Raw genomic sequence first — 14,710 nt, 5'->3', positions numbered from 1 at the left:
AAATTGAATCCCTTTCAAGGCAGAACTTTTTCTAACCTTTCAAGGAAATCTCAGCAGACCCGTTGATGCAAGAACTTTTGGTAAGGAGTCAGATTTTTTGGTACCAACTACGCACAGACTTTTGTCATGTGTAATACCTCTTGTAAAATTTTTCTAACCGTTTCTTTGGTTGATTTTGGTCACTGTTTTCGGAGTTGAAACAGTCATAGGGCGACCTGGGCGCTGGTCATCTTCAGTACTCTCTCGGTTCTCACTAAAGCGCTTATACCACTCAAAAACACGAGATAGAGAATTGTCCCCATAGACCACTTACAACAATTCATAGCACTCAGTCAGAATTGTTTTCAATTTAACGAGAAATTTGAGATTGATACATTGCTCTTGTTTTTCGTTACACATGGTTTTCGGCACGAGAAAAAAACTCGTTCATTTCAAATTGCTACTGCACAAATACTATAATAGTGACGGAAACGTGTTTTGGAACGTGCATAGACAAGATATCTAGATACCCAACGAATTACTTGTTTTTAACCCCCCCTTCTAGTGCGCTCTCTAGGCGCGCAGTCTCGTTATTTAATAGCCAGACCTCGTATTTTTAACGATACTCAGAGTCAAAAAAATTTACTTTGACTCTAATGTCGAAATTTCAGGTCGCAAGCAGTAAAAAAAAGTATATATGACATGCTTTTGTATTTAGGAGACCGATAGAATGATTTTTTTCAAAACGTCGTTCGAATTTTTAATTGAAAATGAATCCATTCAAACAAATGCTTAATTCAATTAAATCAATTAACTTTTCATTTTATGTTCTTAAGTACTTTCTCTCAATGACCATTATGTTTTCATCGTTTTGGCATTGATAACGTTGTTAAAAGCTCATAATATCTTGATCAAAACGTTCTCCTGTTTTTTCTGAATGCTATGAATGTAATCCTGCAGCCCGTGGTATCATTTCCTCAACTAACTTTTCGCCGTGTTCAGCTTTGTTATTTCTTAAAAATCCAGAAACTACTTCTTTGAAATGGCTCTAACTCGCTCTTTTATTACAATTCAACAATGTTGTAAAAATTGCAGAACGTCAAAAACCAAAGCTTCAACTTTCACTTCTAATAAATAATTAACTGTATTAAGTATCCAGAAGCTTTTAAATGTACAGAGCATTAACGTTTTGTTCGCTTTAGCAATCGCCTCAAACTTTACGATTTGTTTTCCGATACAACGTTTTCTTCTTACAGGCCACGACTGTTGAATACCGTGCTTAGTATCCGCTCTGCTATCCCATGAGCACAGATAAATAAATAAATAAATTCCACTATTTTCCAATCAGCTCTCAATTGTATTCGCTATACTCCACAAATTCAAGCAAGCTATTAAAACTATAATCATTTTCTTTCAGATGTACCTACCAAATGAATGATTGACAAAGATGAGGATTTACTTCCTTTTTGTGAAAAAACAGCTTTTTGTAATCAATGTGAATAAATAAACGTCATTGGCTAGGACCACTGGATATGCTAATTTCTTCTATCCTGCCTTTCATTTTATTTCAATATCCATATTCTTGAACGTTGAGATTGTTCCTTGCCTAGTCTGCTTTCTGTGTTTTCATCCTAAAAGCTCTGTTTCATATTTGGCAGAATTTAAACCTCTAACCAAGTCATTAAAATCTCATATCAAGTCTCATATAAAAATTATTTTCACCAAAACTAAGAAATGAGCTACTTTTATACAAATATTTTTTGAATGGCTTTGGTATTGGAAATGTACAATTGCTGCAAAAGAAAATCCAAGGTTAGCATTTGTATTTTTATCTTTAGGTGTTCTACTCTGATTTACAATGCAAAACTAATAGTCATTGATTTGGTATTTTGGTTAAGTTTGAATTTCTGGAACCGTTGGTGATATTCATAATGAGATAAACAATTTACCTTCAATCTCTGAAGACGATAACTTGGTTATCGAAACGCGCGTCAGACAGTGTATGTGAGTGTTGGTGTAGTAGTGGTGTAAACAGTGTGTTCATTTTGGTATTTAGGCTCTTGCCAACAACATGTAGAGTCTATGGCGGGTCTCGATGCTGAACAAGTCAATCAAAATATTCGTTGTAGGCTTCAAAGAGAACATGAGATTTTATAGCAGACTGCTGATTTGTATATTCGATCTTACGCTTCACTTTTGTTAAATATACTTCAGTTTTTGTCACAAAAAAATTATCAATAAATCAAGAACAACAAATAAATTATGGATAGATTATTAAAACGTTTGAATTATTATGAGAGCCACCATCTTTGTGTGGACAGAAGTAGGGGAAAGTAGTCACAATTCGCAAGTGGGGTACATTAGTACATACAATATAACAGAAGAACTAAATGCCACACAAATACACCTTTGCTTGTGTGGATAGATATGCCGGCCACCACGTTGCCACTAAAGTGTCGCGATAGTCACACCACGGTGTATCATCTGACAAGACAGAACGTGTTTTCGCATGCTGTGAGTAAATTCTTTATCTAAGTTTAGTTCGTAATTGTAAGTAGAAGTGCCATGTTTTGACAAAATGGTGAATTATTGATCAATGTTCAAATTATTTATTTTGAGTTTTACTCAATTTCTCAAACTAATTTAGAATTTGTATATAGTTGTATTTTGAGTTTATGCAAAGGAAAGGGATGCATTCGGACAGTTAGACAAGGGGCACATTCATACATACGCGCACGATTGCTCGCCTAAGATTATTTTTTATGAAATAAAATGCAGAATAACATAGTTTTTATTTATAACGTATTCCGATTCCAATAAAATGAAATATTTTTGTTAAGTCAATCTGATAATTAAAATTTTATTGCAGAATCATGGTGCGAAAATATAAAAAAAAGATACGCGGATAAGTAGATGAAGAGTCCATGAGTTTAGCAATTGATGCTGTAATATGTGTTGTCGTAAAGAAGAACCGCGTTGAAATACAACATCAAAACCTCAAAATTAGAGAGCAGAGTCAAGAAATTTAAAGATGGCTCCAACGCCGATAGACCCTCACGAACTTTTCATCTAAAGTCACAGTCTACAAGTCTTCTCTTTGAACAAAGAGGCACGCTGTCAAACGTTTGTTACATAGTGACAGATGCAATTTGTTGATTCACAATGATATTGCATTTAATATGTTGGTCGCCCTGTGTATATTTCATTTTGCGAAATCATTCATGATTCACATTACATATTAAGAACCTTTCAAAGCTGTACAGTAATACGTCACTGTTCATAATAAATGAAATTATTAAAATTTGGTATCTGGCGAAACCAATCGATCATATTTGATTTTATATTTCGAGATTTATTCTCTATTTTAGACAAAAAAATATGCCTCATAATTCAATGTTCTATTTCAATAGACTGAAGTTTCCAAAATATGAAATATATTCGCGTAATTTCATATTCAACAAGACTATTCAAATTTATTATTAGACACTTACATACATAATATTCCTTTGAAGTAGTAACTCTCAAATCGATTTTATAACTGAACTTTATCTATCAATGTTATCATTAAAAATACACTTACTAGAAACACCATCGAAGTTTACGTATATGAATAATAAATTCAGTCAATAATCAAAAATAAAACTACTAATATTTCTTTCCAACTTAACTTTTGTAACAGGAGGTCATTTTTTATGATAAATCGATAGGTTCAAGTACGTTTTGAGTCGTGCAAGAACAAGTCTGTTAGTAGGTAGAAACTATTTTATGGGGAACATAATTTGTGATAACATTAGAATTGCATGAGTTATTTCAGCTTTGCCTAATGATTATTAAATAAACATAAAAATCCGTGAGTAGGAGGGGCATTGAGAGGTACATTTTGACATTAGTATTCAAACGGCATTCTACTACCCACTAAATTTTTCAAAACAATGCTAATCATCCAATAAGCTCTTGGACTTAAAAATAGTGGCAACTAAAAACCATATTTTATATTTTTTTCTTAAGTTAACATATTTTAAACGACAGTTATAAAATTTTTACCTTAATTTCAATAGTTTATTAGAAATTATTAAAGTGATTATATGTCGTTGAGTCTAATGCTAGATTCAAATATGACCGTACAGAACAACATGAAAGAAATTTTGAATGGGGGTGAGTTTATAATCATCTCATCATTTTATATAAGCAATTTAGCATAACAAAGCTTCTTTCTAAAGAGGTTCCTTACAATGGTGATTTGGATTCAAATTTGGAGCTCCTTAGGCGAAATAATACCATGCGTGAAACACAACTCTATCATTAGATACACTCTTCTGAGTGGACAAATCCAATGAAAACTGCTCATATCGAGAAAACTTAACTGTAACCCATGCAAAGTTGTAACCGCTGTAATTTGTGATACACACGGCAGCTGTTTGGAAAGGAAGAAAAATTGCAAGTGACAAATACTTCATATTATTGAGCCGATTTGAAGAAATAGTCTATAAACAGAAAATCTTTTCCATTAAAAGAACTGAGTCGATAAAAATGATGGCCTTCGCATTTGTTACAAACAAACCATATTATCCAAATTATTCAGTTCCCAGAGATTGTTTCCAAATCTAAAAAAAATCCTAGGAGATAAATATCTTACAACGAGGAATTTATCGTTGAATCACAAGCTTATTTTAAGATCCAAGGAAATTATTCTATGAAATGGCATTGACATAATGGAAAATCGTTACACTGATTATATCATTGGCGAAGATGTATTAAGCGAAATTTGTTTGAAAAACGTGTTTTTTGGTCATTAGACCAGTGATTTATCGATCAATGTTCAGTTGTGTGATAACAGTTTCGAAATGGAGTGTCCAATATAAAGAATTTAACGCTTACTTGGTATACCGGATGAGCATGATAAAAAATTACGTATTTTTAGAGTCTATTGAGGTGAAATTCAATATTACAACTCATATGCTTTTTTAAGCACTTGATGAGAAATGACCTATTTTTGAGAGTGTCTCAAGAGATTGGAAACTATCATAAATGTTTTGTATAGCAGAGACGAACCGATATAAGTAGTATTAAGCCGGTAACACACGATGCGTCCAATGATTCCAACTGCTGGCATGTCATTCGACGAATCTTTCGCTTCTAACGTTTGCACTGGAACATTGAACATGGAGAGTCGGTTCTTTGATCTGCGTCAAAGGAGTAACCAAGATTGGAACGAAGTGGGAACTTACACTTGTGGTACAACTACACACAGTTCTTGTTCCTTTGCGCGTGAATGCTACGTTTTTGTATGGAAAATCGAAGCTGTCAGTATAATGTGGACATTATTAAAAGAATCTACATCTGTTGTATACTGTTCATCACTTTTTTGCCACGTTTTTATTACTTTAGATAAGTGTAAGAAAGGTTCCAGCTTCCTTCCAATGTGCAGCCGTACATCGGAACACAAATGTTCGCGCAAACGTTGGACGTATCGTGTAGTACCGGCTTTGGCTGTACCGTTCGATGTTACTGTGATAGATATTACAAAATTCTGAAATACATCAGTAATAGACCATGTGAATTGAAAATATATCGTGAATTGTACGAACCGAAAGCTGAATAAATTTTGACGTTTGGGAATTCATTCATTCATTCAGAAAGAATTGTTGAATAAATGAAATATTTCTAGAACTAGACAGAATATTTTTATTATCATGACTATTTTTCATTTGAATAAACAGTTAAGGTATAAAAACCGTGTAAAATTGTTAATGACTTGAGCTATTCGAGTTTCTTTAAGGATTATTTCAAAAATAAATATTAATATTTTTATTTTAAGTTTGTACAAAGAGGCACAAAAAATAAGAATTTAGTAAAAATCTTAATTAAAGGTAAGAATATATAAATAATGTAATTGCAAGACGAAACCACCTGTATACAGCCAATCTATTAAGTATATATATATATATATATATATATATATATATATATATATATATATATTCGATTTCCGCTTATTGTACCTAATAGAATCAAATAGAAAATGAACCAGTTATTATTAATGATATGAAATTGATCGAGGCCTATTCCAATGTTGACTAACACGATCTATCTAGTAAAATTAGCTTACCCTAATCCAAGGTAATTCATATATAACCTGATTAATGATGCAAAATCAATCGATGGACAACCCGTAAATAACGACCCTCCCACTTGTTCTCACCACCCTCTTATAGTAGCTGTTGGCACCTGCCGCCTAATGTCTATTAAAATGATTATTTTTTTAAAAAACCTTTTTAATATCGTTTCCCTCGTTCTTCGTTTTCTGGCACACTTAATAATTATGTCTTTCAATAGTGACGTGAGTGAACTTTGTGAGTAAATCACTTGCAATAATATTATTGGATGTGACATAAAATATGAGAGTTTTGAAGATGTCTATCATTCTTTATCTTTTTATTTTTCTCTTATTATTTTTGTTCTTAAACTCTTCAAAGAAACAATTCTAATTGATATTCCAATCGAACCACAAACGGGACACTGTTTTTTTCAATTACCAAATTGGCAAATGTACAAAACAGCCCGTGGGGATGCATAAATTTCGCACTTCGCAGCATGGAAATATATATAGCGTAATGTTTGCAATTACCAAATCCGGTCTTATATATAGACCACGGATTTCGAAGGTCTTCTGCGATTATCGTATTTAATGTAGGAGCAAATCTCCTAACTCTGAAAAGTCATGGGGGTTGTGAATCTAGCGATGATGCTGAATCCTATATTGATAATTCGATGGCTAACAAAATGAAAATATTTAAAAGTGTATATAAGCGTAACTACCTACTACTAATTGCTTAAATTACATTATTAACACTCATGCGTTCTTTAAATATACCTCAATACAAGTTTTGTGTCTGAAAGGTACTCTATTATTCACTCTAGTTCCAATGAATAATTCTATTCATTCAGAAAATTGTAGAAAACCAATTCAAAGTTTAAAGAGTTCATAGAAAAACTAGCATGAAACTTGGGACTCGGTCTAAAGCTTCGGTATCCTTTGACGTTTTTTGTTTTTCCATAACTCATCACTTCTTTTATTGCAAAAATGTACTCATGTTTGCTCTATTTTTTCTAAACTCGCTCTGATATTCTTCTAACTGCGGTCTTATATCTTTTATCAGTCTGTTTTCCAATGCCCGTAAATACACTTTTGGAATAATATATACAAAATTGTGCTCTCTTTTTTAACAGAAACAATAATAACTATTTCCTAATTTATTAATACTTCTTCTTCCTTTCAGGCTCTATTGTATGTTAACAGTAGCTGACCTATTCTTCTACCCTTATTCTTCAACATTGCTCCAACTTGACATCTTTAATACCATCCCATTTCATCTTCTCTTCTTGTAACTCATTTGTTCTCAGATCATGCTATTTTTGTCTATCTATTCACTCAAAGTTCTGTAAGTAGAGATCGTCTCGTATGAAATAACTTTTCATTCGAGTGTATTGAAAGTTTAACTTTATTGCATTGTAACAGGTATTCTTGGTATTGTTCGTTGTTTTTATAATTTTAGAACCTTGAGTGGAAAATTGGAACAATTTAGTATAAAATCCGCTTTAAGCACTTCTAGTAACATAGATAAAGAATCAGTTTCTGTGTGAAGAAACTTAAAATTGAAATTCAGACCAGTAGATTTAAGTAAGATACAAGAAAAGCAAGGAAAATTATTAAGGATAAGTTGATTCCATCAAAAAATCTATATACAATAAATATAAGGTGAAACTGAAAACCTGAGCTTGAATACAGAAATACATGTCGTGCTCTGTACGCGAACATTCACTATCATTAATGTTTCAACCATCTGGACAACAAAATAATATTTATGCGATAATACTGGCCTCCTCCTCTGTAATTATATTTGGTAAGCCTTGTCAATTTCGTTTCCCTCCAACAAAGCCAGCAATGCTTTTCTGTTGTTACTTTCGTAACTGCTAATACTAGGAGCCACGTCCAATGTTCTACTGTAGAGGGGCTGAGTTCACAGAATAGGAGAGGTGGAGATGAAGTGCTCGTTAGTGTTAGCAAATAGCTAACTAAATACCAAATTTTATGCTTAGAAAAACTACTTTCCTCATTAACAGGCTGTTACGGATATAGTTAATGATATTAGCAAAACATTGTTGGTGTATAAATGTTTTAAGCTGAAATTTTTTATTCAATTTGAACAAAAACACATTATGATAAGGCTACTATACTATAATTTGCAGTTAATTTTAATTTGTAATCATCACAGAATTTGACAAGGTGTAGCTGCTCCGAAATCTAACACATCACTCAATAAGTCGTGTGACTAACTAAGAAAAACACATTTATGGCCAAAAATCGATCTTTTTTATACCCTTCAATACAATCAGAAATACAATCATTACTGCTCTTAAAAGAGTCTAAATTGATGAATAAAAACGATATTTGGCTTCCCGATGCCATGTTTCTAGAAAGATTTGTCTTTTGCCCCAAAATAGGCTTCAGTCTCAGCAATTGCTTCTTCATTTGAGCTGAATTTCTTACCAGCGAGCATTTTTTTAAAGACAAGCGAATAGCTAGTAGTAACTGGGGGCCAGATCTGGACTATATGGTGGATGAGGAAACAATTCGTAGTGTAATTCTTTCAATTTAAATATCGTTGCCATCGACTTGTGAATCGGTGCATTATCTTGGTTTTTTCTTTGACATTTTTGTACATGTAGTATTCGCTATTGAGATTGTCTCTCCCTTTTGGAGATAGTCGATGAACACTATGCCATGCACATCCCAATAAACCTTCCCAGCTGATTGATGGGCCTTTGGATGCTTTGCACGAGGTTTACCGGCTACAGTTCACTCAGATGATGAACGTTGTGATTCCGGAGTGAAGTTATAGATATCCATTGCCACATATCGATTCAAAATTCAAAAAATTTGATTCTTTTCGTGTAAAGATAACAAAATAGTATATACTATATCATCAAAAGGTTTTTGATCGACTATGTCGTGACAGTCACTTTGAAAATAGCTTTCTCATAATCAAATGTTTATACATAATTGTAAACGCACTGCATTCTGATAACTTCACGGTCTCAGGTATCTCACAGAATTTCAATTTACAATTAAATAGAATCAATTAGTGGACATTTTTGATGTTTTTATGGAGTAACCACCTCAATTGGACGACCAGAGCGTTCACTATCATCGGTTTATGTACGACTATGTTTAAATTCATCAAACCGGTAATGGAGCAGACTCCGTATAACACTTTTGAAGCCATTGGTGAGCTAGTACATTATTTTTCTTTTCATAAATAAGCAATGATAAATCAACACACGAAATTGTTTTGAATCCTTTGTTTTGAAACTTATAAAAGTATCTTCACTTAAATGGCTGTCACTTATTAGTGACTGATCAAAATGTCATGAAATTTTAACCATAGTCTTTTGAAAGCTGGTACTTCATAAACGTCATATGGATTTAACAATGGCAGATCCATCTATGTGTCAGTTATACAATTTATAAAACCAAGATTCTGATTACTTATTTAATTTTTAATCTTGGGAATTTGCAAGTAAATATATGGGTAGTATGGGTAGTCGCCCCACCGCGTCCTAATTTAACTCCGCTACTGGTAACTCACATAAAAAGGCTAATTTGTATTTTTAGATCGAATTTCTTCTTTTTTTCTTTAATTGCGGTTACCTCTAACAATCTAGTTGAACTAAATATTGATTTTGGAAGAATGCGCCGGATTATTTTAATCGATTAATCATATTCCAGTTAATCCTTTTTCCTAATCCTTGAGCCTATTTAAATATTTGATTTCCAGCAGAACGCAAATAAGTGTAGCGCGGTCGTATCTGAGATCATATCGAGTAATTATATATTAAGTGAAAGCTCGAATTCAACTCTTACAATAAAAAAGAGAAGTTGAATATAATTGAGCCTTTTTGTCGGAATTACGAAATTTTTGTTGTTGTTGTTTCTCGTGGCACCGAAGTTTTTTCATTCTTAGAGTTGAATATCACGGAGCTACCACAAACGATTTCTAGAAATATGTCACAAACGATATAATTTGGAATATATATAAGAAACAGTTGATTAGTTAAACAAATTGACCCAAAAAAGCTCCTTGCTTAATAATAACATAATTCTATCCATATAAAGACGTGTGGAGTGGAGTTCGTATGTTATTTCTGCCATAGCTAATAATATCTTTTCCAAAGTTCCAATTCCACTATTTCTACTTCCTCAATTTTACATTATATAAAGAAAAGACCACCATTCTCAATATCCTATGTATCATATCTATTAAGAAGGAGCTATTACTCGACTTTTTTCTGTTGAATCTATCACATATAGATTGATGCACAAATAGTAGTATTCACGAAAGTGCAGAGGATAGCAGCACTGTTAATCTAGAAGCAATGCTATAGCTTATAGAATTGTTCATAAAAGGTGTAACCTCAAAAGGTGTAACTTCAAAAGGTGCTCTACAGTTGAAAGTGAACAACATTTGAAGACAAAAGAATTATGGACATATCATGAAGGTGAAAGAATCTGATGTATTTCCAAACGAAAATGCCCAGAAGTCGTAGAGACTGAAAACTGGATATATCAAAAAGAAATTTACGCAGAAAGAAAGTCGTGAATCAAACAGAAATACATCGATCTACACATCAACACAGAAGACTATTGATATGATTACTGGGCATTGTACTGGAACTCCAGATATGGAGAGTAACAATGGAGAACTAGCAGTGATTTGTCTGATAAAATGCTGGCAGACGGCACAGTAGATTGCATCGAAGAAATAGCAGAAAAAGTAGGAAACTTCCATTTGAGTTGTAAATGTTTGAAAATCAGCAATAAAAGAGAAAAATATGGAAAGTTGGTTAGGTAGTTAACAAGTTCCAAAATTATGCAAAATAAGTGATAATACATTGCGCCTTAGAGTGAACCATTTAGGTCGAGATTGCCCGTATCACTAGCAGTTTTGATATTGTGACAAGAAATGGTGACAACAAAACTGATAGAACACATCCTAACAGATGTATATATATAATGACTGAAAAACCGAAACTAAAAAAAAATAGGAGAAGAAACATTTAGAAACGTTTGCGTTGAATTAATTCTAAACAAAAGTATCAACTTTCAAAGTCGTATTTATTTATTCCTCATTTCGCAAGGATATCGGTCATAAATCATCACAAAACAGCAATTCGGTGTTATTCTGTGATTATTATATCTTATGAAAATATCTAAATTATTATACGTTTCAATAGAGCAGAGTCACTTCGAAAAACTGTCATAATGAATTGTCATGAACACATAACACAAACATCTCTTTTAATTATTTGATTTAAACTTTGTTGACACTACAGAGTATTAATTAAATTTTAACAAACTCGGAATAGTTAGTTACCTCTTCGTTGACTTTGTACTATTTAAATATTGCTAAATTCGGTTTTGTGTAATGAATAATTCATTCGGTTTGATATATGATACAAATCATGACAAACTCGGATGGTTTCAAAATTTAATATTCATAAACTATATTAGTTTTAATGATAAAATCTAATTTGTTATAATCAAATTTTGGTATGCTAGTATTCAATTCAGAGCATAATACATTTTATGATATACAAAAGCGTACATATTTACTATGCATCAATCAATTATGCAATGTGACTTTCAACATTATTTATATAACAAAATACCGATATTTTTTAGAAAAGTATTTTACAATTAGTATTAGTATCTTACAGTTATAAAATTATTTCCAGCCAAACGATAACTTTGTTTTCAGTTTTTCTCTAAGTGGTTGATGTACAAGCCATTCATGTATTATTTGGTAGTAATATCCATCTTGTTTTTGAGCTTCTATATATAAGAGGTTCTTAGAAAGTGAAGAAAATGTTGTATAGACGCACGCGAACCACATATAATTTTTTGTTGTTCAATTGTCTTTATTTTTTATTTTCTTTATCATCTAATTGAAAATTAGTTTATCAAACAGGTAAAAAACCGTTTTCGCCTATTCCGGTTTTTATCAAAAAATCAATTAGTTTTTATAACAATGACGTTTCGACCGATTTCGGTATTTATCAATTTAATAACAAAAATATATGAAAGTGTCCGAGGCATAGAAAATTGAAGAAATTTACGTATATTTTGGTGTCTGCTTAAGTTGCTTCTTATTGTCCATCACAACGGAAACAATCGCACGCTGCCCGTTGTTTCGGTTTCAAGATCTTTCACTATTTCTTCTTATTTTCTTTTCCAACTATTTGTTCCTCATTCTTTCTCATCTCTTCTTTCCATCTTTTCTATCTTTTAGTAGTTGTTTTACCCATGTATCTACTGAGATTCACTCTATATGTCCCAATCATCTCGCTTTCTGTGCTTCAATTATATGGGTTATACTTGGATGCTTATACAGTTCAATAGTTCAATATTTTCGATATCATTTCTGCAATTAACTGCCTTTTGTCTTTCTTTCTCATATTTTCTTTTCTTCATCGTCATAATTTGTTGTTGTAATGACACTTTTTCTATTCTATAGCCAATTTCTTCACAATTATCTAAGATCGGTTTTCCAATTTTCTCTCATTTTAATGTATTCTCTAACCTCTTCCACTAACTCCTATATCGTCCGCATATGCGGGGCATTGATGTTTACTTCAATAAATTAAGCATCGGGTTTTTATACATATAATTTTTTGAACTACACAGAAGAGGATTGTTAATGATGGGTCTCGTTATTTGACACCTTTCTCTATGTTGAATTCAAAGTACATTGCTCCCGGTTTCTTCAAATCGTCATTTCCACTTGTTTCCTCAATTTATCTGGTGTACTCAACTTTCTCATTACCTTATACATTTTTTTCTTACTGATTTCATAGACCCGTCCGTAATCTATAAATAGCATGAAAAGCATAAGCATGAAGACTGGTCAATTGTCGATGTATCTGTTTCAAAGCTTTCTTGGTCTTTTCCTATATTCTCTTTGTGGTATTTGCCTAATATATTTTCAAGTATATTTGCCAGGGCTTTAGGTTACTAATTGTGCTTGGAATAATATTTGAAATATGCTTCTTGTTGCTAATAGTTTCTTAAACGTAACCAGTTGCCTCAGTTACAGATTTCTATCTTACCTGAATTTTGATCTGCTACTATTCGCTGTAATGCTAACGGAGTCACGTTAGAACACATATTCTGTATATTATCTAGGATCATCCAATTAACATAGTATCAACATGCAAGGATCTGCTCCAAATTTTTGAATACCAACTATTTGATTGGTATACTCATCATTTTGGGGACATAAAAATAAATACGGTTACAACTAACTTTAGCCCATACTGTCCAATAAGCTTCCTCCCACCTTTTTCGAAAGCCAAAAGTACCTTAAAAGGTCTAGGTCATGAAAACAGAACTCTACTGGAATAGTGCATAAGTAATCCTTGTACTTATCTCTAACTGTTTTGAAGTTATCAAAATCCTAATAGAAATGTTTCATAAAGCTGATAAACGGAATCGTTGTCAACGTTGTTGTTTTCTTTGTTTTGTAAGCAAAAATATCCCGAAGATTTCATACTACAGATAAAAACGAAGCAAAAGACGATGGTATCAACTACGGTATTATGACTAATAGTTCAGAGTCCAAACACCTCGAAAAATGCCAGATAAACAGATGGAAGTTAATCCATTGCTATTAGGATTCTTAGAAAGAACAAATATCATCCATATCATATTCATCATCTATTACAAAGTAGACTTTTGTTTATAAGTTCTTGATCTCTGTTGGCAGAAGCAGAAGACTTTTCTAAATTTTTGTTATACACAAATTTACATAAAAACGTTGTAGTAATTAGTCAACTATTATGACCAATGGAGAATAAACGTGTTTAAAAGAATTTGCTCACTAGAGTTGACTCACACTGTTTAAGAATTCTTTAAATAAATTATTTCCACTTGCAAACTGTAGGATTCTCAGTCTGATACATCGGAACTAAAATTATTGGTAAGGATTTTATTAAAATTATGGCGAACGCGCATCCATGATACGCCAAATTACAAGTGACTATAATAAAATGTTCATACAATTATTTCATATAAAATGCGGTTTCAAAATATTTTTAATGTTGAAATAATGTGGTCAGAGCTTGAACTTTTGGTCAATAGTTTTGATCAAAATAAAAAAAGTACTTTCTATATTCAAATGCTTGGACTAACCAGAAATATGAACTAGAGAATATAATTTCGTTTTTCAATTGAAAAATGTCAAATTCAATTCATTTCGAGCAATGTGAAAACTTCATTGACAGATTTTCAACACGCTTTCATTAGTTTCACCTGTATGTTCGGAAGGTTTGTAACTGAGCCTCTAATTTGTCCTACTTTGGGGGATTAGATTTAATTTAAACTTTGCACCCTTGTCAAGATTGATGATAAAGTAACAATTCGATTAAAATATCTGTTTATCCTGATTGGATTCATCAGGATTATCAAAATTCTTTTTGTATCCTTTGCATAAGAGTGAGAAATAAGTAGGCGATAATAGAATTGAGAAGAAAGAAATATAATTTTTGGTATAAGAATGAAATTAGTGATGAGAAAATTTATGTCACTATTATGAAAGCGTGAAGTGCTCTCTATAATATTTTTAACTATTTCTTTGTTACGGAAAGAAACTAGTGAAAATTATAGCAAAAAACA

The 14,710-nt window shown here is 32.2% G+C and overlaps 1 protein-coding gene across 5 annotated transcripts in view; it reads right to left on the bottom strand.

Moving 5' to 3' along the window:
• LOC130442438 (muscarinic acetylcholine receptor gar-2) overlaps nt 1–14,710 on the bottom strand; it is a 144,749-nt gene that overhangs the window by 72,776 nt on the left and 57,263 nt on the right. Inside the window, exon 1 of one of the 5 annotated variants that reach the window (XM_056776548.1) lies at nt 3,471–3,587. The exons of the other annotated variants lie outside the window; for them this stretch is intronic. The gene's annotated coding sequence lies outside the window, so the exon portion shown is untranslated. Of the gene's footprint in view, nt 1–3,470; nt 3,588–14,710 lie in introns of those variants that run through there. 5 annotated transcript variants of the gene reach the window in all.

Source organism: Diorhabda sublineata, chromosome 4 (genome assembly GCF_026230105.1).
Source record: "Diorhabda sublineata isolate icDioSubl1.1 chromosome 4, icDioSubl1.1, whole genome shotgun sequence".
In the NCBI taxonomy this organism is placed as follows: Eukaryota; Metazoa; Arthropoda; class Insecta; order Coleoptera; family Chrysomelidae; genus Diorhabda; species Diorhabda sublineata.
This window is presented reverse-complemented; position numbering and strand designations above follow the sequence as displayed.